General features: G+C 40.4%; 1 protein-coding gene and 1 pseudogene across 1 annotated transcript in view; one reads left to right on the top strand and one right to left on the bottom strand.

The window, feature by feature from the left end:
- The window catches only part of LOC120794058 (carbohydrate sulfotransferase 8-like), a 160,410-nt gene extending 138,840 nt beyond the window's left edge, over positions 1–21,570 (bottom strand). Inside the window, exon 1 of the mRNA XM_040134661.1 lies at positions 21,527–21,570. The gene's annotated coding sequence lies outside the window, so the exon portion shown is untranslated. The remainder of the gene's footprint in view (positions 1–21,526) is intronic.
- Positions 9,404–11,335, top strand: LOC120789720 (annotated as a pseudogene).
- Positions 21,571–24,479: the final 2,909 nt, after the last annotated feature.

Genomic DNA, 24,479 nt, shown 5'->3' with positions numbered 1-24,479 from the left:
GCTTCTCAGTGGCAGGGACAGGGAGACTGGTCAAAATTGAGTGAAGGATAATTGCAGCCAAATACATAGAGGTCCTTGAAGAAAACCTGCTCCAGAGTAGATGCAACCTAAGCCTGGAGACACAGATCACCTTTTGCATGACAACGACCCGAAGCATACAGCCAAGGCAATGCTTGAATGGCTTTGGGACAAGTTTCTGACTGTCCTTGAATGGCCCAGCCAAAGCCCAGACTTAAACCCAATAGAACATCTGTAGAGAGCCCTGAAGAGAGCAGTTCACAGGCACTTCCCATCCAGAATGACAGAGCTTGAGAGGATCTGCCAGGAAGAATAGGATAAAATACCCAAATCCAGGTGAGCAAAGCTTGTAGAGACTTACCCAAGAAGACTTAAAACTGTAATTGCTGCCAAAGGGGCATCTAAGTACTGAATCATGGGTCTGAATATTTTTGTAAATGAAAGATTTCAGTTTTGCAAAACATTTCTAAAAGCATGTTTTCACTTTCACTGATTATGGGTTACTGAGAGTAGATTGATGAGGAAAAATGACAATTTCCTCCATTTAAAATTCAATCTACAACACAATAAAGAGGGAAAAATGAAGGGGTCTGAATATTTTCTAAAGCCACTGTAAGTATTAAAACCACTCACCACCAACTTAAAACACTGCGTCCCAAAACACAAATACAGAGCAAGAAATGAAACATTCAAGTTTGCTTTAGTCAAACACATAACAACTATAAAATATTCTTAGTCTCATTCCACAGTTTCGCTCAGTCAAATGTTGTTATGTTTTATATACTAAAATATGAAAATGTACTGGATTTAAGTGCCATTTTACCTAGCGCTCATAGCATAGAGTTGAGAAGTAGACTATTTGGTTAAAGGAATTTTTTTACAGAAAACATGACTGTTAGTTTACGTCCATTATTGACGGATGTAAATTAGCTGTTGCTGGAATCAAATTTATGAGCTTTTGTTGGTTGGATTTTGTCTGCCGCTGCCACACTCCCCACTCTGTTAGTTGCTGTAAAGTCTGCTGTAGCGTAGTTTTCTTTTCAGCAGTTTAGATCAAGACACTTGTCTTTGTGCAACCTTTGAGAGAGAATCTGTCCTCGGATTTCATCTCAATCTGAAACACTTACAATTACATCTTAGACATGGTGATGAAAAGACAGTTGACAAGTTTAAGGTTATTCGCTAAGCTCTGCTGACTTTGCATCAAAATGTACTGTAACAAAAGAAAAGTTGAGATGTAAAGAAATGCAGGATCATACTATATGTGTAGAGTGTGCAGTAGTGATTTAAAGACTAAATATGTTACTAAAAAAACAACCAAAGAAGGGGCTAGCGAAAATACAGATGACATTCAAAGGCACAATTGAATTTGATAAGAGAATTTACAAGATGTCAAATATACACATTGTAACAGTCTCTTTAGTGATGTCTGGTTGCCAGTGGGAGTTAAAAGATTGCTGAATAAACTACTGAGGGAAAATCAATCAATTTTCTATTGTACAGTTTTTTTAAATTTTGCAGCCTATACTGACCCAATGCTCCACTTAAGACATATAACAAGCTAACAGCTGATGGGTCGTTGCTATTACTGAATCCTCTTGACAGGCCTCATTAAGTGGGCTTGAGAACTACAAAGTGGTAGCAGCAACTGGTGTTGTTTGCTTTGATGGTGCTGGAGCTGGGTTATTACACAGTGAGCATTTTGGTAATAGCTAAAATTAGCAGGAACAAAGCCTTGCACTGGACAGCAGAGACAGCCCCTGCTGTCCCTGGCCTTTGCTCCCAGTTGCCTCTCATGCCGTGTGCTGGGAGGTCAAACTCAACACATGCAAGCTTGTCAAAAGCACGGTTACAGCAAGTCACATACAGCAATTTCAGCTTCCACAAGCTGAAAGTCACAGTTGCAGTTGCTTTGCACATCTGTGACTTTACTACACCAGCAATTTCTTGTCACTTTGTTTTGTGCTATACTCAGCAGCTTTCTCAAGTTGTGTTCTGTTCCACCTGCTTGTAATTTTGAACCTGACTATTACAATGCTCTAAAAAAAAAAATCATTACTGCTATATACCAACTCTGCTGCACTGTAACAACTCATTAGCTTCTTTCTATGCAATGTCATATCATTTTTGCTGTCATACTGCCCTGTTGATGTTTTGCTCTACAATGAGTGTGTTAATCTTGTATTGTCTGTCTGTCTTGTAATGTCGCCAACAATTGACTATGCCAAATTACAGCTGCACCCGCCTTGTTAATAGTGGAACAGTGACTCTCATTCTTTAGACGTCCTTATGGAAAAAAAATATGTTTTTAAAAGACTTAAGAGTCTACAGCCACGCTAGCCGCTCTTAGAGACTGTGTAGACACAGTTGTGCTCTGAGCTACTGGATGTAGCAATTACACAAAGGTCAACCTCATGGTGGTGCAAGAGGGAAAATAAGGGGCTCTCCAAAGTCAGTAGGGCTCATCCTCTTAGGACCACACATGTCTCTACAGCACTTCATGGCAGTCCATCCAAAATCTGAACCAAATGGTTGATTGAAAGAGCAACACACAACTTGCCATCCCTAGAGCCATGCAGCGAGCATAGCTAAAAAAACTGAACTGGTTAAAGATGTTTTTGAGAAAGCCATCATCAGCCTATCCATTTAACCATCTTTAATTAAGATGGTCTGTTTGAAGGAAGCTTGAGCCCTGAGACATGGGCACTGGCAAACCCTACTGACGTCTGTCCTCACCTCACTGTACCAACACTTACTGACTGTGGACAAGGAGCTAATGGTCCAATTCAAATCAATTTGCTGAACAGAGGTAGCAACAGTGCAACGTCAGCTCTAACATCACCGACAATAACCTGCCATGTTAGATCTCGGCTGCACCCGTGACTTCAGACACAATTCACTCATTGACTCTGAACTTGACTCAGCAATAAAGTAAGGCTAACAAAACTTTAAGGCACAGTCACCAACTTAGGCAGGAAATTACCAAAAACTTCAAAATGGAATAGGAGATTGATATTTAAACGTGTTACAAAAATTAATTAAACCCAGTACCCAGTACTTAATCAGTTTTGCTTGTCCACCGTTCACAGCAGAAAATCGCTCAAGGTCAACCTCAAACCAAAAAGAAATTCATCCCACCAAATTAAAATCCTCAAGGTGACCCTATTAACTTGAAGAACACCAGCTTCTTTTTAAAAAGACAATTACTATTTCTCAGCTACTGTACAGGCTATTAAAGAGGAACCCAGTTGACATTAAGAACTCAAAGCCAGCTGGGAATACTTTAGGTTTGATTAAATGACACTAATATGCTCAGTGGAAATAGTGGATAAATCAACCTGATTATACCCCTGTGAACAGGTCCCATATTTTACTGGAAATCACAGGATTAGTGCACATTATTGTATTTTCCAACACATCTTTGCTCTTTAATTGTGATGACAGAAATATATTATTTTTCAATGTCCAAGCACTACATCGTTCATCGATATAATCAACATTACAGTGTGAAATGATTTGCAGAATGTTCCCTGATGTTAACATGGAAAACACCTTGTCTTTCTTTATCTTACACAGATTCTCTGTTATTAACCATTTCATAGAAAGATAAACACATCACACTTAATATAGATGCAATACAACTAGGAAAGGAGTCTCTCCAAAAAGAGGTACCCTGATCTTTTTAATGTAAGGGTTAGGAATAAAAATAAACCATAAAAAAATGTACAATATCCCTTAACAGAGATGTTTGAAGCCACTACTCAGCATAAGGAGAGTGTTAACCAGCAGCAGAAGACATTTTTTACATACTTCCAAAGTTTGGCTCTAGTCAAAAGCGCTTGCTGCAGGGTCCGTGAGAGGAGACCATGTAGTCCCTCCACATACCATGCTGAACCTCGGAGTGAGTTTTCTCATAAACTACTGTATACTGTAGGTGCCTGCTGCTGCCTGCCATTCATTTTCACCCAACAGGTCAGTGCTGTTGCGGGCCAGGGACAAAATGAACAGTGACCTGACAGACTAAAAATAATCAGCATGTCGGGAATTTTAGTAGATAGAAATATGTGTATTAGCCTGGGCAGTATGCTGCGGCTCATTTTTGACTGGCAACCTACAAACTGGCTGATCTTTGGTTATTGGATCTGTAGTCTCAGCTAATGTCAATCAGCTCTGTCTTTTAGAAATAACCTTCTATATACTATTAATATGTTTTGCCAGATATCTTTTTAAGGACATGCACTATATACAGACATAGGAGACTGAGTTTGCATACTGGGTTCTGCATGTGGCTAAAGTTAAGCAAACATATTAAAAAAGTAACACATCCTGTATCAAGATTGTGATCTTTCCCCAATCCCCAACTCCTAAATATAACGATAACAAACATTAATCATGCTTTTGATGGTACGAGTGGATATTGTATTGAAAAAGGGGATATTGTAGGAAAATAAATAAAAGATATAATTTTTCAGTAAAAAATTCAGTTTAGTAAGAATATTTTGCAACTTGGCAAATTCAGCCAGTGAAAAACACTTTCATGCTGCAAGCATGGCTTAAACTCTTAAGATTAGATTATTTATCCTCTTTCTTTTGCGTCTCTCCACAGACATAGTCACTATTACTTGGTGAAATGAATGCTCTGTCTTCACAGTATTCATGTATAACATAAGTGTAAAACAAAAAAGATGAGCCAAGGATCAAAGATAGAATTTTTTTCAATAAACAAGAGGGGAGTGTTTTCTGTGCAACTTCAGGAAAAAAAAATATTGAAGTGGGGGATGTGATTACAAAGTGAGACTTGACAGGATATCACAGCTGCTTGTGAGAGACTCCGTTTATAAATATATATTGGTATGATCCCACAATATAATGCCTTCCTTTTTCTGAATTGCATCATATGTTTCTCAGACTTCAGACTGTTTCAAAACAATAAAATGAAAACTAACCAAATCAAATCATGGATTATTGATGCAGGAGCAACCTGAGCATGCTCTGTTTATTTTATTTTTTTTAAACTTGATGGGTGGTAAATGACATTTTCACAAAGATATTTTTCAGTGTGACAGTAGGATATTTTCACCTAGTGTTTAATAGCATTACACTGAGTGGATTTCTCCCAAACAAGTTACTACACTTTTGTTTTTCTAGAGGCCAAATAGCATCTTGGCAATAGGTAGGACAGTTTTAGAATGTATTATTGGTCTTAGCATTAAATCTGTGATTACAGTCTGACAACTACTGTAAAGCTCTGATTAAATAAAATGCTGAATAGGAAAAATAACTGACCATCAGACCCACTATAACCATCTTTAAGGTCTTTACATTCCAGAGAAATATTCCTAACTACATACCTGTCTTGCTCCGGGACTCCATCTGTTTCTCATGTATGCCATCCTTTCATTTTGGAAAAGTACATATTTTTTCACTTTGTGCATAGAGCATATATTTGCATTTGAACATCCATTCTCATTTCACAAAATTTCCGAAGACCAGACAGCAGACAAGACAAAGTCTCTGGTAGACAGTGGCCATGACCTTCGCTGTAACAGTATAAATTCAATCTCAGTAGCTGAACATCTGCCAGGATGTTTACAGTAGGAACTCAAGGTAACTGAATTCGTAGTTTTGTAGTGAATTATTAAAAAATTAAATGAAAAGGAAAAACAACCTTTGCCTTAGGTTTGTTAGAATGATTTTCTCCAACCAAAAGTAAAAATGAAAAAAAAAAAAAGAGCAACCACATCAACACTTAATTTAAGCTCTGCAGTTTATCACCAGTGGTATGCAATATTTTCTAACCAGCGTCTAGTTGCGATGACTGTCTGCTGTGCTTCCAACTCAGTGTACTACTCTTACCATATTCCTTTTCTTTTTATCTGAGTTCTGCTATAACAAATTTACTTGGTTGATATGCCAATGAAGTAACTGAACAAGAATTTCAAATCATGTTGTAAGTGGACATGTCACCAGTACACCAAGCCCACAACCTGTTTTTATGAAGTTAGAGGTTAACATGAGCAGGATCCCAGAGCATATGAAGCCAACAGGTAGACAAGAAAAACAGAACTGTGATCAAGAAGATGCTGGTTTGATTTCCTGAAGCAGCTTGGAAAGTTTGGCCAGGGAAAGGAAATGAGTGCTCCCAGAACTAGTAGCTGTTCACATGCCAACAGTGGCAGTGGCTGGGCAGATCCCAGGTGTGAACATCTACTTTACAGTATAACTGAATGAACAATGAGGCAGGCTATATTTAAAGTGAGCCTTCACTCTCTATATAACAACCCTGTCTATTAGAAATGATGTTTGAATACTACAACTTTGCAATGGAAAATGCGTTTGGCAGAAATCACCACAATCACACATTACATTTTTTATCAACATAACAAGGAAACATTGTTAATGAACATATCTGGCAAGCTGCAAATTTGCAAAAAAATTATAAATCGCAAAAAACTATTTATAACGTATCTGTAAATTGTTCCCAGACAACGTATTTCATGTTTTCCTAGCATATTCGCGCAACTAAATCATGATTATTTTTAGACAAGTTTTTATGGTTATATTTAGGCTGCCACAGCAGTTGGTTAAGGTTGGAAAAAGATTTTGGTTTTAGTTAAATATTGAAAAAAAGGAAACAGTGACTTGAAGCACGATACACAATGTGTTTTCTTTATGGACCGAAACTATGATCTTTTCTTAACCTTAAACAAAGTGCTTTTGTTACCAAAACCTCACTACACACGGGACTGGGGAATGTGAACTCGGTGTCTACGGTGGCTTGAAAACATAATGAAATATTTTTTTCATTTGTATTGACACTCTATCCAATATTGAAAATGTGCCAATACATATATAATTGAGTAACAACATAGCTAAACGTGATTTCTAGGGGACAAGGGTGGGATATAAAGTTGTTATACCACGGTAAAAGTGAACTGGTAATTTGGAGTGATTTTGGATGAGCATAATCAAGTATCTCTGTCCCTCATGTGGCCCTGCCCTTTGTAATACCTGTTTTACTACCAGGCTAAAATTGCCAAAGAATAATAGACTCCCATCTGATTAGGAGCTGATTAACAGTAATTGAATGGCAATGTGAATTTTAATTGCTGCATAAATGGATCAGTATTCGTATTAAACAGCACAGATCAAAGTTTACTTTCTGTCCTTTTGAAGACATTAGCACTGAGCTAACGCTTGGACAATAATGCTTGAATCCTCAGTCTTAAATAATAATAGCCATTTTTCATTGAAATAGAATGAAAAGTACTTAGGTTGAGGGAATAATATTCCACTTCTGAATGTGTAGATAGCAGGTTTATATCATAACAAGATGCAAGGAATTAATTCCACTGGCTAAATTCTCTAAGAAACAACATGGCGGAAAGCTAATGGCTCATATCAAAGTTTAATTTGTTTTTTTCCCAATCTGATAGCCACAGTTCTTCAACCTGGGATCTTTCTCCTGTAATACCTATGTAGGCATGTGACCAAATTGTGCCCCTTTGCTTAATTTAAAAATTGAGAGAAAACATTTCCACAATTGCTGCAATAAATTCTGCCTACAGCGATTGACTATGAGTGACTTATACTGTATTTAGCAGTGCTGTATTGTTGTGGCCATCTTAGTTTAAAATGTGTTCCAGTTCCTTCAGCATGACTCCAGTTAGTGGTCATTATTTGCATGCCAATTATACGAGAGACCTCCCTTAAACCACTTTACAAAAATCAAGATTACCATTTAAACTCAAATGACTTGCTATAAATCTTCATGAAATCAAAGAGGGAGCTGAAAGACAGTCGCATATGCAGCTACAGTGTAATGAACTCCATGTTTCTCCTTTAATTTAAGCCCTTCATGACAAGCATTGTTGTTCAAGTACTTTGTGTATTCTTCATGGTTAATTCTTCTGGGTTCTAATCTTGAGATTCACGTGACTCCTCTCTTATGCAGAATGTATTTTTATTTAAGAAAGACCACAGGTACTCTGACGAAGTGTAGCACCTGCCACTGAATAACAAGTTTTTATAGAACATGTAAACTGATTATAATTTATTATTTGATAGGTGTGAGGTTAATTACCTGTGGCAGTTACTGTGCTGATATGATACTGTATCTCCATGATATATTGTATTTGGTACTGTCATCACCTGCTAGGGAAAGCATGCCAGATTACAGCAACAAGTTAATGTATTCCAAAACTGTAATCAGAAAAGGCTTCTTTTTCTCTTTCTTGCACACATCCGCTGTAAGTGTGATAAGGGGCTAAATGAAACAAAATTAACAAACTTGCAATTTATCTATTTGCTAATTGAGCGCTAATCAGCAGTAAGAAAGGATGGTGGTAAAATACATGGTATCGCCAATCAATAGAAAGGAGAATTATATCATTCAGTCTAAAAGCTACAGACAGGCTGTATCAAGGCCTGTTTAAGAGCTTACTAAGGGAGTATTCAAGCCTCAACTCTAAAACTCTAAAACACATCATGTCCAAAATGTAAGCTGAATAATTTCCTTGGGAAGTGAGCTGACTGAAAAAAGTTGCAAACCTGTTTTTAAACCATTTTATATCACTTAAACTAAAATGAAAAATAACTAGTTAGGAGCATTTTGTTTCAGTCTGCGCATACATGTACTTGATGTTCAGCAGGTACACAGTAAGAATTGTGACTACTTGTGGCTACATGGGCTTTTGGAAGATCAAAGTGTCTGGCTAGAAGAAGGTGACCAGCTGGAATCATCACAGGGGCTTTCAATACTGGCTTGAAACCCCTGCCTTGGTCAATACATACTCCTCTGCCTCCCAAAAAATCCTTTAATCTTCAGTCACCATATAGCCTATACTGCCTTCCTGTGAGCAGATCATGGGAAATAGACATTGATGTGATTTCCCAGGCAAGGAAATCAGGTAAGTGCACTCATTAGTCATACGGGGCTTCCTGCAGGGTCAAAGAGGCCAGAGACTGTTGGTAATTAAATGTGGTAAATGAAACGCTAATTGAATAAGCGACCCACTACCTCAGATTATTGTTTAATCATACGGAGAAAGAGATAACAAAAAAATTGGATCATTTTCTTTCATGGGCGCGGGAGGGGGTAATTATGGTGCTGCACAAATTGATCACTTAACAATAAACATCAAATAACAATCACGGTAGATGTGTTTGTACTGACTCAATTAAAGGAGGAAATTCAGGGATTGAATGATTAACAGTTTAAAGGTAAATTACACCGTACCTAAAGTGATCAAATACATAGGTGATTTGTCAGTGAAGATTCTCAGTCATCCAGCTCATGGTATTCTGTAAGTGCTATGCAATGGGAGTATGATAGGACTTCCAGAAAACTTGCTTATTACAGGAACCACCTGCGTTTCAAACTGAGATGCAGGCAACTCAGATTATTCCCATAACACCAGAACAGGTACCGGTTGTAAACCTCATCACAGCCACAGAATCAGCCATCAGGAAGAACAATTTGACTAATACAGAGGCCAAACAACTCAGACTGAAGGTATCAGCTGCTCTCGCCAGTGCGAAAGCACCCCCTTCCAACCTCACCATCCAAGAAAGGAAAGCACTGACATCACTCCAAAGAGACCTGAACGTCACCATCCTTCCAGCTGACAAAGGAAGATGCACAGTGGCCCATACACACGGCGATTTTCACACTAAGGTGACCAGTCTCCTAAGCAATACAGCCACCTATGGGGCACTAAGACAAGACCCTACCAGCAGCTAAGAAAAGAACGTAGTTAGTTGCCAAAAACAACTGGAGGAGGAAGATGCTATTGACCCCGAGGAAGCCACCCCTCGCATTTATGGACTCCCAACGATACACAAGGAAGGAGTCCCACTCAGACCCATCATCAGCAGTATTAATTCAGTAACTTATAACAATGCCAAACACCTGGCCACCATCCTGGCTCCTCTGGTCAGAAACACTACATCACATCAAGAACTCCCAGGACTTTGCCAACAATGTTGGAAAAATAAAACTGGACTCAGATGAAACCATGATATCCTATGATGTCACTACCTCAGAAGCAGTTAAAACAGTTAGGAAAGGACTGCAAGACAGCACTTTACCCAACAGAACCAACCTCACCCCTGACCACATATGCGCCTTGCTGGACCTCTGCCTGGTTACCACCTATTTCCAATTCAATGAAGGTTTCTACAGACAGATGCACATCCGTGCCATGGACTCACCGGTGTCACCAATAGTGACTAATCTCTACATGGAAGTAGAGAGCAGAGCCCTGACCTCTTTTCCAGGAGCTGCCCCCAGCCACTGGTTTAGGTATGTGGATGACACCTGGGTCAAAATTAAAACCCATGAAGTTGAATCCTTCACTGAACACATCAATGCAGTGGCTAGCAACATCAAGTTCCCTCGTGAGGGTGTCAGTGGAAATAGCCTAGCCTTCTTGGATTGTACGGTGCACATCGAGAACAAAAGAGGCCTCAACATTGAAGTATACCAGAAACCCACATACACAGATCAATACCTACTGTTTGACTTTCACCATCCACTGGATCACAAACTGGGGGTCATCAGAACCCTACACCATCGGGCTCAGAATGTTCCCACAAGGGGGGGGGGGGGATATACACATCAAGGAAGAACTTAGAACTTTTGGTTACCCCAACTGGGCCTTCATCAAAACCACAAAAAGAGGACAGACAAAGAAGAAAACTGCAATAAACTAAACAACACTGTCATTCCCTACATTGCTGGATTATCTGAAAAGCTGAGGAGGATCTTCTACAAACATGACATCGTTGTGCATTTCAAGCCTAGTAACATTCTGAGGCTAAAACTTGTCCACCCTAAAGACAAAATACCCCGGCACAAGCAGAAAAACGCAGTTTACGCAGTCCAATGCAGCAAGGAATGCACAGATCTGTACATTGGGGAAACTAAACAACTGCTACATGAGTGGGTGGCACAACATAGGAGAGCCAGTCCCTAAGGTCAGGACTCAGCATTCCACCTACATCTTAAGGACAAAGGACACTCTTTTCAGGACAGTGATGTACGCATTTTGGCCAGAGAAGACCAATGGTTTGAAAAAGGAGTTAAAGAGGCCATCTTTGTCAATCTCGAACAACTGTCCCTAATCAGAGGAGGCGGTCTAAGACACCACCTGCCAGCCACCTACAATGCGGTTCTAAATTCACTCCCCAGACAGCCGAACACCCATCCACACCAGGACTCATGTGACCTCAACGACTCACATGATGGCAGGTTGAGTCAACGACTCAATTGTCACCCTAACGACCCTCAAGGTGTCAGCACCTATCCATACCTTGACCCATGTGGTCCTATGACTCACATGAGGACCGGGAGGGTCAACAACTTATGTGACCTCAACGACTCACAAGTGTTACTGATCTCACCAGAGGGTATTTACCTGGAACTCCCCACCAGTCAGTTAGAACTGAAGAAGCCTTTCAGATGAGAGGCGAAACGTCTTCAAGAACTTCAAGCAAGTCCAGTTGCCTTTGCATAGCACTTACAGAACATAGATGATTTATGATATAGAACTTATTTTATCTTTTTAGTTCAATAGTGGATATTGTGTATAATATCCAAACAGAATATTATGCCTGTTTTCAATTAAACCAACAGGGCACTGTGTGAGCAGATTTATGTAAAACACAGTCGTATGTTTTCTCTTATTTAAGGTCCAACCTAGCCTGTGTCAGTCTTTGTTCAAGTTCCTGGATTTGCTCATCTAGTGATTTACTGGCTTGATATATTAGTTTGACTCAGTCATTTGTCAAAAGGGTGCAGTATCTATATATTTATATATATTTATATATGCACACACACACACACACACACACACACACATATATATAATTTTTTTTATATATAAGGACTGATATTAACTGACAGCTAAATCTGAAGGGCTTTCAAAAGAAAAAAAAGTTAATAAATAAATATAAAATAAATAAATAAAAAAAAGTTAATTTGTCAAGCCCCAATCTACAGTGTACATGATCTGTAACTGAAAATTTGTGCACCACACTACACTTTAGAAAATATGGATATAGTTTTACAACAGACAGTTGTAAAACTGTTGAGATCTATCCTCATATAGCATGTAAAACTGATTTTTTAAGTTAAATAAATATATCCACTTTAATACATTTCAATTACGGCCATTCTTTCATGGTGATTACTGAATTTAAAAAGAGCAGTGTGACGTACCTGCTGATTGGGAGTTTTTGAATTTTATTTTTCTTAAGACATTGTGTCTGGGTAAAGAATGTTGTCTGGGGCTGATGAAAGGGTTTAATGCATTTAATCAACACATGCTTCAAATTTCATAATTTTTCTTTCTTGTGTATACAGTACTGAACCACCAGCAGACTTCGACGGTTCTGCAGCCCATTTTGTTTATATACATTTTATATACTTATGCTCTAAGTTCAAAACTTAACACAAACTTCATTTTGACCGATACTATTTCAATTTTACTTTAAACTGGCGTTAATTCTCTAAGTGGTGTTTTTGCCTGATTGCTCTCTGAGGGAAGGTCCAACCAATTTGGGCCCACCCAGCTGCTGCATCCAGAAAGACCCGAATGTGTTGCTAAGTCTTTACTGACAGTCTTAGGCAAAAAAAAAAAAAAAAATTGTGTTAGTAACTTGGGCAACAACATTCTGGCCTAATTGATCAAGACCTTGGCATCTCGGCATGGTTCCAGAAGAGTTAATGTTTTAAGAGCCCCACAGTGGAGCGAGAAGTTGGCAGCAAGCCTGTTTGTGTCCTTAGTCCTGGGTTTTCGAGGCACCCAGCTGTCTACAAACTTAAAAGAGAATCTGGTCCAGTATCAGCCTCACCTTGTCAGCCAGAGAGAAATGGCTTCTCCTCACCATGAAGTTTCTTTGGGCCAGTCCACATCCTCCCCAGTTTTACAAAGATACACAGATGAAACCTACTTCTCCTCAACCATTTTTTCAGCTCCAAGATAAACGAGCATTGTCACAGCTCTGCACGCAGCAAGGTGGCAATAAGGAGAGTATCTCTCAAAGAAATACTGACATCAAAAGCCAGCCCTCGAGTATCAGTGTCTCCAAAAAACATTCTGTTTTCATTCCCCAATTCATCAGCCTGTATCCTGAACTAAACTGAAGGGGGTAGGAAAAAGTCAACCATTAATTTTAACTTTGTACACTGTAGACTTGGCACACAACACTTTTCACCCATACTCAACGATGATGATATATAGCCTCCATATTTTCATTCACATACACAAAAATGCTTCTACAACAACAGCTGTACACTGTGTCAGGAACACAGGCAGACTAGTAGTACATGAATTTAAACAAAAGCATGATTTACTGGTAGAGACAGCAACGCCTGCTTATTGTCAGCCAGGAAGTGGTAACATTGGATCTCTATTGTGCTTTCAATCTTTGCCCAAGGAGCTAAACAATAATAACTGTCTTGAGAAAGATGTCTTAACTTTGATGATAGTTGTACAAAACCTCATCAGATGCAGCAGAAATATCCTTTAATGAAAATGAAGACATAAGTACCTCTATCCATAATTACTGATCACTGTATTTTATTGATAATGGCAGAGCAGTCAGTCCTGATGATCTCTTCTGCTTTCACTGAGTGGTACAGTACACACAGCAGTAAGGTAGTGGCCATAGGACAATAGGGTCATTCTGCCGATTGCATTCACAATGACATACACGCTTCTTATTTGATTTCCTCTGGGCTCCTTGCCATCCGTTGCATGATAGATGTGTACTGTATCTATGTATGTGCCTCTGTAATTGTTCAGAGATGGCAGAGTTGACATTAGGATTCTCTCTCTCTCAATCACTCACTCAATCTCGCTCTCTCTCACACACACAAACACACACACACACACACACACACACACACACACACACACACACACACACACACACACACTATTTTCTCACTCTCTCTGCCTCATCTGTCCCTGTCTTTCCCTCCTGCCTCTCACATAACAACATGAACATTTTCCCTTTCTCTCCTTACTCAGAATCTTCCTCATGCTTCCTCCCTCTAATCCTGCCATGGAAGTGACTCACATTACAGAATTCTTCAGTTTAATTCACTTTAATAGCATTAATATCTGGTTTTGCCTCTTCAGCTGCAATAAACACCCCGTACATCTTAAGAAAGCCGCTTAAGAGCAATTGACATGGCTAGTGTACCAACACAGAAATGTACCTCGGGTGAAAAGCAGAATAACTCATTGTGAAAGAGTAATCTGATTTTTTTAATACATTTGCACCCACCCAGCACAGCGTGGCACATGGTGTACTGTAAACAGACACTGGGGGAACTTAGACAAGGAACAGCCAGCTCCCTGTAGTCCTTCCTACTCACTCTCATTTTGTGGAGGAGGCCTGCAGATAGGGAAACAACACGAGTCCCTGTAGCCTTCTGTGCCACCCATGTTGCCACTGTAGTGATAGCCAAGGTCAGCTCAGGAGTGACAGAGGGCTTCTGTATGGAGATAAGACTCTCACAAACATCTGAAGCACCGTGCCGCTCCTCGAAGGAAAGTGAATCCTGCCCGTGAATTATTCAGTGGGTCTCCCCCACCCTAAATAACAGCCGGCAAGCATTGTTTGACATCCAGAATGAATAATTAAGGACTGACCTTTTGCTCCCATCAGAGGTGATAGGTTGATAGTGCCATACTTTGTGGGTGAGGCTGTTAGACGATATGAAGGTGCTGTGTAGAGGAAGTAGGAAATTTTCTGGACTAAGAGCAGCGAAAGTCTCATGTACAAGCAGTGTTGCTAAGAAAAGACACACCATGTCTCTGTGGGATGCATTGATACACAAAGACATAGATTCAGTCTCTGCTGATTGTTCCTAAAGCACAACCTGAAGGCATTTTTCGTCACTGCTTGCATGTTCTCATAAGAATTGTACTGTAGTTTGTTCCTGTACAGCAGAGGCTTTTTGATTATGCCAGACAAGAGATGTAGTCAGCCCCGTGAACCAGAAATGATGTATTGTTACATCCCCTAAAAATGTCCAGGGGATAAAGGGAGTAACACATGTAAAAAATGAGCCCAGGAGGAAGAAAGAACAGGGAAACATGTTTTCTCTGGAACAAAAACGATTTATTTACAGCTTAACGAAATAAGGTAAGGCAGCAACTCAAATGAACGTCCTCGTCAAAAATGAAAAGAGAAAGGGGGGAATGGAGGACGGCACCGATCTCGTTATCGAACTGCACAGCCACAGCACCCAAACTGCTACATAGCCCACTGGCCATTGGTCTCCCTCTCCCCCCCTTTATACACCTGTGGATATGTGGTGGGAGTCGGCTGCGGGTGATTAACCTGCTCCACAGGAGGAGGGGCGGTACCTGAGGCACAGGAGAGAGGAGAGCAAACCAAAAACAAACAATCTGCGGCACTAGGGCGATAACATGCATTAACACAAAGTCAATTCCCAGATCAGCTGGCTAGGTCCAGTTTGGGGGCTTTCCAGTGAACTATGGTCTACTTCCCAGTCTTGTATTTCAACTAGGAAATGAATCATAGAAATTGTACAGCACGAAAACTATACAGTATATCCAAAATGTAACACCTTATGAAAATGATGATAAATTATACTTTTCATTTATGTTAGATTTGTATGATTGTGTGGCCATTAATGCTTAAACAAGACCTGTTGTAAACGTTAAGGTTGGAGATATTCTATATTTTGCTTTTGTCAGCAAATAACATGAAAACACTAAAACCAACAATTGATTCGTCCTGCGTACAAGTATTGTGTGTGTTTCCAAAGTTTGATGTATCTTATTCCTCCAGGCCATAGAGCTCCATTCTTGTCCAAAAACTATTAAAAACACATCAATGAGCCACATTGTTGCTCTGGGTGACATGTTCCTTGATTACCATGAACAAGGACGCTGCAGTATATTTTGAGTTGATCCCACATACACCGTCTCGCTGCTGTAAATACTCACTAGCAAACTAAATGTGTCTTAATCCAAAGCAAGACTTGGTATTAATATTGGGATAAGATATTTTTTGTCAAACAACCAATATGCACATCTGCATTTACACAAAAAGCGCTTGATGCTTTCAGAGTAGAGTTTCACTCTTCTTTCTGCAACTCTGTTTTAAGCAGCTGTACCTGTAATTTCACTATGACATGTGAGTTTACCCGAGAGCCCGCACCTTCACCTCCCTGTGTGTCTCTGTGCTGGTTAAGCTGTTGCTATCAGGATCTTCCTAATAAGATGATGCATAGCTTTTACAAACAAAACAATCAAGTGGACATGCTGTGGCTAATTTTTCATTTTCAAGTAATGCCCATGTCATAATTAACCATATTAACTCATAATAACTTAACTCTTGATCGAGGCTACAGAAGTTACTGATATCAAAGATGATACTTTGCTCAGCTTTACATACAAAACATTCTTGTTAGCTAAGCTGGTTATTGAAACTTTGTTCTTTAAAAAGATGTCCTCCGTCTTTCACTTTCTAGGGGCCACTATTGCCTAAAGTTACAATAACAACATTGGTTGATGTAAAAAGGACATGTTTGAGCACTGAACACAGATTAGCTCACCTTACTTCCAAAATTTAGATATAAAATCAATTGATTGATGTTAGTTATATTGAGCAAATGAATTATTTTTAAGTCTATGATGATTGACTCATTCAAACTGTTAAGTAACAACCACTTCAAATTTGATGTTTATTCTTATTCTTATGTTACTTCCAGTGCTGCAGCTTGCTCATTATGTGTGTTACACCCAGAGGGTAGCGAGATCATCAGGTCAAGTATTCCCCATATCTCTTTCTTTCACCCTTTCATAAGGATAACTCATTTTTTTTATTTTGTCCCTTTCATCCATACTCCAATCTACGCCTATGTCTGAAAAGAATCCCCAACACATGCTCTTTTCTGAATAACATTTGCTAAGAATTACAGTGTCCTGATGTTTTAGGAAATGGCTTAGCCTTTTTTCTAAAAATAAAACTAATTTTTTTTTCGTCTTCAGTAGGAATGAATGGTTTTGAGGCTAACCTGTGATCAAAATGGAGGGAAGCATCTAAATCTACCTAATGTAGTAGGTGCAAAAGAGGTCATCTGTCATTGATTAGCTATGCTTGCAGGCATCCAGCAGAAGGAGATCTTAAAGATGCCCGAGAGGGAACATCAGACATCTTTACTGATTCTCTCCCTTTTCAAGTACAAAAATACTTTTAATCTATCAACACATTTTCAATGAGTTGATGGATGCACTTTGGATCTCTTTGACTTATAGGTAAGTGTTTTGTTTAATTTTTGTGCAGAGGGTTTAGCCTGTGTTACTCGGTTAGCGCTCAGCTGGCAAAAATGTTTTAAATGCAGCCACCAGATGAAACTGTGATTTAGCCGTGTTGCTGGTGAAGGCTCCGGCTTGGAGAGATGTGTATTATAACTCAAAGAGGATTTCTGCTAAATTCAGCAAAACTCATTGGTTTTATGTTTGTTAGTACATAAATAGTGTTCAGTGTCCACAGACTCTAAAGAAGTCACATTTTGAGTGTCCAGATATAGACATGTTTGTTAGCCAAATTGTACGTTGTTATCATGAATTTTTGTATTTATCAAAATGCTTCGTTGTTGTCTGTTTTGTTTTTTTACTAACACAGAAAAAACTGCCAAAATACTTGATTGGGAATTCCGAATTTAGTACATTGTCAATACATTTGAAGATGTCATATTTCAGGTTAACATGTAGTAAGTAGAGGTTATTAAATTAAACTTACCGAATTCGCTGAAAGCAATCACTTTGTTTATTTATCATGTGGGACATCTTAATTGATTCTCTCCTTTTTCAGGAGTTTAACTTTTGCGGTTTTCGCATAGATGCATTTTATCAGCACAAAATACTGCTGTTACTGTATTGGACTTAGTCTATACATTTTCTTGGCCAGACGCACTACCGTCTTCTGCAGAGAGGGTTTGCACCGAGGTGGGGCTCCTGGTTCCTTCACAGTGAAGAAAACCACAGAAGAGCCTGCAGTGTAACACACAGGAGGGAGTCACTCTGAGGCAAGCACAGATTCCTAGTTGAAGGCGAGAGAGAGAGGTTGGGTGCTGAAGACAGACCATATTTATAGCTGGGATAGGAATAATTCATTGTGATCAAAGTGCAGATCATGCTTCGTTCCATCACAGAGTAGATATGGCAGAATAAAAAGAGCGCACTTTTTCTCCGTCTGCTCTCTCGCGGCTTCCCAAATGGAAACAGTGAGATGAAGTTAACTCTGTGAAGCCGCTGTGTGTTTATCATCGTGTGCACTGCGCCGGTTCTCAGGTGGCTTCAGTTTAGAAGGAGCACGACCCCTCCAAGATGTAACATGCAATAAAAAAGAGGGGAAAAAAAGCCTCCCACACGCAGCACGTCTTCTCAATCAGAGCGAGGAGTGAATATCAGATTCTGAGCTCACAACAGGGGGTCATGTCCCTGAAGCAATGTGCCGTAAAGCACATACACATCCACCGCTGTAGGTCACATGGCTCCTGTACAAGCGTGTGAATAAAGTAGCAGAGTAACAGAGTCAGAAGTCAGAGCTGACTGACTGAATGAGCAGCTCAAATGCTATCTCTCTTTGAGGTAAGACTATGTGTAATTTTCCATGTACCTTCGATTTGCTGCTAAATATTACCAGTGAATACCACTATTGTATTAGTATTAGTAGTATTAAGACAACACCCGTGTGCATCCACCTCTTCACAAAGACACACACAAAAATGCAAGCATCCCACCATACCATTATCTTGTTTTCATTTTTCTCCCACCCCTCATACATTCACTTTCCCAGGTAACGACACGTCCCTTTTTCCTCCTCTTTTTTGTTTTCGGTCCCTCATGCCTTTTCTCTCCCAGTATTGCTTTCTCCGCAATCACACACAAACACACACACACACACACACACACACACACAAATGCCTGATTCTTCCAGTTTCATTTTCTCTCCCTCCCACACACAGACACGCTCATGCGCCTGTTTCTTTCTCTCTTTCATTTTCTGCATCTCCAACCCTTTCTGCCTCCCTGTCACTCCTTGAATACACACACACACAAACACACACGCACAAATACACGACTGCACAGACATACAAGCTCCTTCATCTACTCTTTTATTTCTTCTCCCTCCCACACTTTTCCTATCACTACCTCCATGCATGCGTACACACACACAGAGGCGCTTGTTTCATTCGCTCTCATTTTCTCTCTCTCACCCCCCTTTCGCTCCCAATCGCTCCTTCAGCACGCACACACCCTCATACGTACCTCTTTCTCTCTGTCACTGTTCACTGTTTTTCTCATCCCATCTCCCTCCCACAATCACTTAAACACACACACACACACACACACACACAGACACACACAGACACACACACTACCGGCAGTCCAGCTTCCCTTACTCCCAGCTGGGCTTGGACGGCTCTCTTCCTCTGGCCTCTCTGGGCCATCTGGAGTGCAATGTCCCTGCTCTGCTGGTCCCCTGCCAGCCACTGAGCCTCCCAGGATGAACACAGCATCTTCAAGCACAATTTGTACGCGTCAAAGCTCTGCTGTGTGTCTAGTGACCCAGCTGAGTGAAGTCATTGAGTCTCGCATTTCCCACCTCAAAGGAGCCTCATTCTGCTTTGATGACACCTGCTCTCCCCATCTCTCTGGATGGAGGATGGCGCAGTAATTGATTAAGCCACTGAGCAACCTTACCAGCAATTACAGCTCTGTTTATGATCTTGTTGAGGGTTTGTCTTTGCATGAGGAGCGAATATCAAAACCTGGCACACAGGTCAAGTACCCCAACAATATTTTCAGGTAAAAATACACCTGTCTTCTGCCTAAATTACAAAGAATGGCTAGATTAAGGAAGAAAATCCAATCTCATCTAGTAAAGACTGCAAGACTCATTAAATTATGCAATGGAAAAGTAGCAGGAATTCTCATCTGTCCATCTTTGAGTGTTAAATTTCCACATAACAGGAAAATACAAATGAGAGATGAGGAACCTAAGAGATCTCACTGACTATATAGTTTTATATTCTTTAAATATAGTGTCAAAGACTGGATGGATTTGAGCCACAAACTTGTCTGCTGCAGTTGCAAGCTCTGTGCAAAGTCTCCTACAAGCCCACGATTGTCCTCTGAGTCCTCTGAGTTTGGAGCTAACTGACTTAATGACTGAAATACAAAGAACCAAATGTATTTTTGTACAAAAGACTGAAAAAAAACATGCCTTTGAAATTAAGTCATGCCTTGAAATTAATCGCAACTTAAGACATTCCGCCACAAGTTTCTCATCTCAAAAGGGCCTTGTTCTGCTTTGATGACACCCACGCTCCCTCTCAGCTCGACAGGGTAATTGATTAAAGCAAGTAAGTCACAGCACTTGCAATTACAACAGTGTTTAAGATCTTTTAGACTTCAAAATTTCTTAACTGACCACCAATGTCCATAATGAATGCGAAAAATCAAAGGAAAATATGCAGTAAATGACATATTAGTGGCTTCTTACTGGATAATCAGTTATGTGGACAGCACTCTGGGAGCATCTCAAGTTTTAAAGTCACTACAAAGCTTTAGGTTGTGTTCAAGAAGCTGGAGCAAAATCATTTACGATATAAAAGGGGCATAACCCAACATACATGCCTGAGGCCAGTTAATGTGCAGTGGCTATTTTTATAGTCTAGTAAACAAACCGATCCTATGCGACACCTGAACAACAGAACACGCAAACTCTGTCCTGATCTTTTCTCTGTTCTGATTGCACAACAACCACGGGTTTGCCAGGCTAGAAAAAATGAAGACATTAAGCACAGGGCAGTGGATCAATTCTTCATTGTCACTCCAACAAGTCCTGTCCTATGTCATATCTTGACATGTCTGAAAATATTAAACAGCACAGAGAAAACAAAACTCCAATAACAGTCAGTTTACATTATGTATTAATATGCTTAATTTTGCCCATGACCCCATGGTGTCATCATTTCTCAAACGATGAACCATGTTTGAATTTAAAGTAAATAAACTCCAGATAAACAGAAATGAACAGAATAGGGAAGAGGCGTGCACTGCGTTCATTCTCAGACTTGGTGCTTTAAGGTTTACAAGGTTTGGAGAGAACAGCTGAATGGACATGAAGGAAATTTTGAAAAGTAGAATACTTGATAATGGCAGGCATGACATCAACAGGCAATCTGTGGCATCTGTGGGTCAATAATTTTCCATAGTTAGAGCATGTAAGCTAAACCAACTCAAGAGTGACTGATACTGTAACTTTGTAGCTATGCTCAATGTGTACGACCTGGCAAATGAAACACATGTAGGTCCTCGGGGCAACAGATAAAGGCAACAGACAGAGTGGGCACTGGTGGCTCTAGAGGATGTCATACAATATCTCAGAGACATGACTGAAAACAGCTTATCTGCAGTTTACTGTGCACTGCATCTAGTGTCGGACTTACCCTAACGGGGGCTCCCGAATACCATGAAGCTCAGAAGCAGGTGGAGAAGTGAGAGCGTCTTCCTCCTCTTCACTAGTTGATCGGCCAAGTCTTTCTGTCTCAGCACCACCGCCTCTTTGGGGGAACGATGCAAGTTTAGGGCTGACGCTGTGAACGCCTCGACTGTGCAGACTGAGAACGCGTCTCCTTCAAGTTTGATGCCACCTCGTTGATGCTCTGGCTGGAGCAAACATGACTCGCCGTGCCTGATGCTTTCAGAAAGAGCATGGCCAATCACAATGCCTCTCGCGCTTTACTCTCACATCTCTGCGCATCCCCGAGGAGTCTCCAAGGACCGGTGCCTGTCTGCCTCCAGGCGGGCACGGCTGCGGTATTAAAGACTTTAAGACCGGCTTCTCCTGCCACTGGAGCACACTTTCATTTGCAGTGCTCTCTTTGTCTTCAAGGCGATGCCGAGACTGATAAAGATGGGGCTATGATTTCCATCCCGCGCATCGACGGGGTAAGGGAGCGGTGCGATGGGAGCCAGGAGCAGGAGGAGTGTCTCTGAGCGGTCTGAGTTCATTAAAGACTCTTGTAACATAGATGAGCTCCGTGTCTTACCGTTATGATAATCCGCTTTTTCTTAGCAAATGGCGGGATCGTGGCGCGCCGCAAGTGCATACTGTGTGATGTGCGCTGCTATAAGCGACTGAGCCACAGTGGAGGCGGCACAGAGTTCAAACTAGACGCCTCTCCTTGTGTCCTGGATGTGAGACGCGGAGATCCATCCGCTCAATGAAGGCCAGCGTCATTAATTATGAATTACTTATTAATTATAATTTAGAGCGCAGTGCCACGGTGCGTGTGGGGGTGTTAATGAATGTCTGTGCTTGTGCCTGAGAAATGCTTTCAGGATTGTAACCAGTAGATTGTGCTCAACGTGTCAGTTGAGGGTGGAATCTGTGTCTCCAATTTGTTTTCCCCCATAGCTCCGTTTAGCGTTGACCAAATGACGAGTAAAATGATTTGTGCTTTCATTAGGGCTCGGAAGTTAGAGGTGGACTGCAGAGACACGAAGCGCTGCATGTCTGCTGTACGCTTGGATCTACAAACAGTACACTCTTTCGTGCCACTTACAATACGTTCTATCCCCGAAGTCAGATTGCATTTGGCACTTTTCCAGTTCAGCTGTTCCAGTCCAACAGATCGACAGAGACACACACTACCTGCACAGATGTGACAGTCTTACCTGCTACAAAGTTTTATGGCTCTGACAGCTGCCTCAGACAGCAGAGCACAATTGATTTCGGTGTGACTGTGACTGTATTGATTTGAGGTCCTGTCAGTCCTTTTCCATGTGATAAAATCAAAGTGCCACTTCAACACTTGGGGCTTACCAAATTAAGCTGGTGAAAATTTTACAGCCCTCAGTTGGTGAACAGCCGTCGGCCTCAGAGAGAGCACACACAATAAGCTGTCTAATTTTGCACTGATTTGAACTTAAGGATTTTGCCCAGTCATTTTCTCTAAAAAGGGATACATAGTTGGAGAAATAAAGCTTTAATGAAAAGAGAAAAAGCCCTGTGGGATGGATATCAAAATCCAGTGGATGTGCATAATTCATCTCAGACTATTTCACAAAGCCCTGCAGAAACCTTAACCTGTTTTTTTTTTTTTTTTTTTTTAAATTTAAAAATATTAACACTCCGCACTGCACAGGAGGGAGACTGTTCACTTGGATCTACTGAGGCAATATGTTTCTCAGTTTCTTTTCTTAAGTGACAGCTAGTACAAGTTAAAAAAAAAAAAAAAAAAAACTCTATTCCGAACCCTTTGGAAAGTCTGTCACAGTACTGGTGAGGAGCTCAAACTGCCACGCGTGCTCATCTTTATTATCTGGTAGGAGCTATTGGAGTCGGTCAGAGTTAATGAAATATCTAATTGTCATAATTTTAACCAATTACAGTATTTCATCTTGATCTCTCCACATCATATGATGTTACTATGTTAACAGATCTGTGATGTGTTGCAAGTGTACCAGGCCGCAGACAATGCCTATGTTCAAATAAATATTACATGTCATTGCATGTCATTGTGGTTTTGTCAGTGCATGGTGTGTTTTTCAGGGTGTGGCTGGTAAGAAACATCCGAAGCTTCAGACGGCACAGCTGACACACCCACATGCTCCTCCTGACATGAGCACACCCCCCTCTGCTGGTGTTAGGCAGCAAAGTTTTTTTTTTTTTTTTTTTCCTTCGGCTTTATTTGGCTGCACGGACTCTGGGTACAAGTCCAAGAACACTAATTCAGAACCACAGGGAGGCTTTGCTTTCCACTGCAGCACAAGCAGAGTTTATTGTGAAGCCTTTTTAATTCACAAAGCTGCTGCATGTAAGTGGGGCAAAACATCGCCCAAGTCCTGAAGATCTAAGAGGCACCAACACAGCAGCTGCAGCATGTCTCTGCTGGGACTGTGGGCCGTTCACTGCATGTGGTATCAGCAGACCTGAATGAAAATATGCTGAAAATGATCATGGTTGTTTATTTTGCATCAGTCAGGGTGAATAATCTGTATATGCACTTTTGAATGTGGTTTTATAAGGCGTCATTTAAAAAGTAATACCTCTGAATGCACTGTTGTATTCTTATATAATGTGTCATCTCTATCTGTTGAAGAAATACATTTCATCATACGCTGTTATTAACATAAGAGCAAGTGGAAAGTGATTAGGAATTATCTTATGTGTGTTCTCGATCAATGAGGTGTTTATTTTCAGGTTCTTTGCTCAAGAAACAAACTCTTCCAGTGGACAGGGCCATTTAACAGCATCTTGGAATGTAAGTGGCCACATGTCTAATGTACTTTAATGAACATGTAGTCTTTTGGACAGCTAGATCCTGATGGATTTTGAAGGTTGTGATTCCTGACACAATTCCCTGGCCAAAAGACAAACAACCCCCTCATGGCACA

This window comes from Xiphias gladius, chromosome 1, assembly GCF_016859285.1.
Source record: "Xiphias gladius isolate SHS-SW01 ecotype Sanya breed wild chromosome 1, ASM1685928v1, whole genome shotgun sequence".
Lineage (NCBI taxonomy): Eukaryota > Metazoa > Chordata > Actinopteri > Istiophoriformes > Xiphiidae > Xiphias > Xiphias gladius.
Note: the sequence above shows the minus strand (reverse complement) of the source record. Positions and strands in the feature narration are given on the sequence as shown.